Source organism: Lathyrus oleraceus, chromosome 4, assembly GCF_024323335.1.
Source record: "Lathyrus oleraceus cultivar Zhongwan6 chromosome 4, CAAS_Psat_ZW6_1.0, whole genome shotgun sequence".
NCBI classification, from domain to species: Eukaryota; Viridiplantae; Streptophyta; class Magnoliopsida; order Fabales; family Fabaceae; genus Lathyrus; species Lathyrus oleraceus.
In genome coordinates this window covers 186,074,928-186,078,447 of record NC_066582.1, presented here as the reverse complement: position 1 = coordinate 186,078,447, position 3,520 = coordinate 186,074,928, and the positions used below count along the sequence as shown (strand labels likewise).

General features: G+C 37.0%; 1 long non-coding RNA gene across 1 annotated transcript; it reads left to right on the top strand.

Annotated features, from left to right (window-relative positions):
- The first annotated feature begins 871 nt into the window (after nucleotides 1-871).
- On the top strand, nucleotides 872-2,594 carry LOC127074443 (uncharacterized). Its single transcript, XR_007786002.1, has 4 exons — nucleotides 872-1,258; nucleotides 1,373-1,554; nucleotides 2,134-2,256; nucleotides 2,349-2,594. It is a non-coding gene; the product is annotated as an uncharacterized LOC127074443 (long non-coding RNA).
- Nucleotides 2,595-3,520: the final 926 nt, after the last annotated feature.

Here is a 3,520-nt window from a genome sequence, read left to right as displayed (position 1 = left end):
TAAAGTCGAATGAATGAGAATGATGCAACAATATGTAAGTACATACAATGGTTAGAATCGATTCAAAAGATAATGGATTAATCAATGAAAAACAATCAAAGATCTATCCTATGATCATGACAAGTGAAGTTAGACATACAAAGTATTCATTATCTAAATTGAAATGGGATTTTCAATTTACAATATGATCATAAACCAAAGGAATCGATTAAATGTAAAATTAAAGTGAACATTAAAATTCAAAATTCACCTAAATACGAATTAGGATCACAATTAATCAAGTGAGAAATCTAACAATCTAAAATCAAGAATTGAGTCTAATGGACATGATCATATAAATCACCATACAAAAGTCAAATTGAATAAAAATTTAACTTAAGTTCTAATCATGGTGAAATCGACATTAACCATATTAATCCACACAAAATCCACAAAAAGAAATAACGAGATTCTAATGACTAAAATCTAATCATGACAAAGTTAATCGAATGAGTGTTAATTCTGGAAAATTAAGAAAATTGAATCTAATCTAAAAATTGATTAAACCTAATTCCTAACTAAACTACCTAGTTAAACTCAATTATCCAAGACTATGCTAATCCTAATTAAGGAAACTGAAAATTAACCTAAATTTAGCAAGATTAAGAGATGAGAGTAGTCATTGTAATAAAAAAACAGTGGTTAATCATAAATTAATTGGATTAATAAAGGGATTAAGGGTTAGGAAAATGGGCTATAGGGGGTTTAATGATATGAACATGGGGTTTAGAAACAGATAGGGGTATGTGACCCATGAGACAAAAATTCGCTTGGGCCTCTGGACCAAGCTTCCCCAAAGAATATCCAAAAACCGGGCTCCATGAGGAAGAAACCCAAGGACCATGCTTGCCTCAAAGCCAAACACGATGAACATGATAACACGACCTAGAACGGAATCGGTGCAACGCGTTTAAAATCCGAGATTTAGACGAAGAAAACAAGCGTAGCAAGGAACGGGAAGGCTCCAGGTTCGGCATCGAAAGACAATCATCATTCACCATATAACAACTCGAAATCCATTGTGAAATAGAATACTCCAAAAGCTCGTTCTTGCACACGAAATCGAAGGGGAACAAAAGGAGGAGAGAAACTCACCAATTCGATGCCTCAGATGTGTTCACGTCTATCTTCATTGTTCAATTCGATTTGCACCGTTGACGATGAAGGTTTAGGTTTCACGGTGTAACACTCAGAGATGGAGATTTCCGGAAATTCCTTGGTATGACTTTGTTGTTGCCTTTTCGCCGCTATCCTCTTTCTGTTTCGTTTCTCTATTGCAATTCATGCTTCTTCCCTTCTCGATCTGCTTCTGATTTTTCGCTTTTTGTTTCAGATTATTCTTGTCCTTTCTCCAGTTTCGTCGCATGATGAAGGGAGGGTATTAGTGTTGTTCGACGCATTGCGATGAAGCGTGCAAGGCCCTTGTATTCCTATTCTGGAGAGTGAACAGAAATGTGTCTGAAGCGGTTTTGGTGACTCCCGATCGACGGCGATGAAGGCTTCCCCCAAAACGCCGTGAGTCCTCTCTTCCTCCCTTTTCTGTTCGACTTTTTTTTTTGGTTTCTTATTATTCTCTCTCTCCTTCTGTTTCTGAATTCTGTTTTCTGTCAAAGGGGTTATGAGGGGCGAGAATGAATGGAGAGTTTTGTTGCTGTTAGGGTGAGAAGAAGAATGGAGGATTGGTTATTAGTTGAAGAAGTTGTCGAAGGTTCAGGAGGTTAGAATAGGGTGAAGAGTTTTTTGCAAGTGTTATCGTTCTGTTATAGAGGTTAGTTAATAGTGGAAGGGTATTGAAGCTAGGGGAAGATTCGGAAGGTCGAGTGGAGGAGAGAAATTCCATTCCTTCCTGTTAGGGGAGGTGATAGGATTTCAGTTATATGGTTGAGAGAGTTTGTTATTTCTATTATAAGTTGGTTATTATGCAGGTAAAAGGTTGGTTATTATGCAGGTAAAAGGTGGTCATTGAATTTTGTTAGAATTGTTTTAGAAGGTGTTTGATGAACCGAGTTTGTTAAAATTCGGTTATGCGGTTGATTATTTCTGTTTGACAGTTGTGTTTCTAGTTTTGGTTCTCATTCTGTCGGTTCTTTGCAGGTCTGGCTTGTATTTGTGTTCCACCGAATTGAGGTTGAAACGGACAGACATGGTGATGGCTAGGTTGAGCTGCAAGGTGGTTCGCAGCATAGTTGCCGTGTTCGACCTTGTTTTCATGATATGGTGAGTTTCATGTCGGTTGCTGCAATGTTCGTATGGTTGTTATTGAAGGGTTTGGTCTTTAGTGAAGTTAATATTGTTCTGTTTTTGTGCAGGTTAGTTGATATGTTTTGAGGAGTTAGTTTGTTTTCTTAAATCTGTTATGGAAACTTCAATTCAGTTAAAGGTTTTTTGGTAAAAGGTTGCAGGGTGAGTCGAGTGTCCGAAAAAGTGGTTATGGATCTGTTATAGTTTTTTGTTTCTGTTAGGATTGGGTTCAAGTGTGGAAAATGGTTAAAAAAATTATGTTATAAACTTCTGTTGTAAAGTTAATCGATTCTGGTGTGTGTTGTTTTCTCTTATGCAGGAAGTTTTTGTTTCTGTTATTCGGTTAGGAAGAACTATACAATTTTGAATACTAAAAGTGGCTCCCCCAAACAAATCAATATTTAAATTATTAGACAATAGAGATGACCAAACTCCACACAGAAAACACATGGTTTTGGTTCTATCTAACTTGAAGTAATTTGTTCTCTGCCAGATAACAATTGGCCAAAAGAGTAAAACAAGAAAATAAATTACTGACCAAACTCTAGACAGGAATCCTGCGAATTTGGAGACTCAAACCAGATCCACATAACCACTCTCCATTGTCATTCTATATCATGTGAAAATATTTGTATCTTGCTTTATTCAAAATTCATATGCTGCAAAACTATGGAAGTTTGCACGTCTTTCGACCCTTTGCAATTGCCACATTGAAGCTGGCATTTAATTATATATATTGATTTAACCTACTTTGTTTTTGGCCGGCCAAGAGGCCGCTTAGTTGGTGGAGGGGTTACTATTGCAACCGCCATTTCCGGTTCAACCTGGACTGGTCTGTCAATATTCGGACGAGCGTGAATTGGTTCTGCATATGTTAATCTGTAATTCTCAAATGTGAAGTATCCCTACCAACACAGTCAGAGACAACAATAGCATGGCATCAAGGAAGGCCATTAAGTTTCCATCTCCTGCAGCTTGTGAGAGAAACACTTGTAGTGAGCGAGCATTTGAAACTTCTTTTTAGATCATTTCCATCTTGGAAGGTGTAAATTTTGTTATCCATCGATTAGATTCCTCGCATTGCAGGCTAATTGTTTCCATCATATTACCTCTTAGTACATTAATCATTTGATTAATTGGAAACTCGTGTGCCTCTGAGACCCAACTGTAAAAATGTGGTCCGAAATTTGATGTCATATGATTATACCTAGTTCCATTGAAGAATTCATTGGACCAGTTT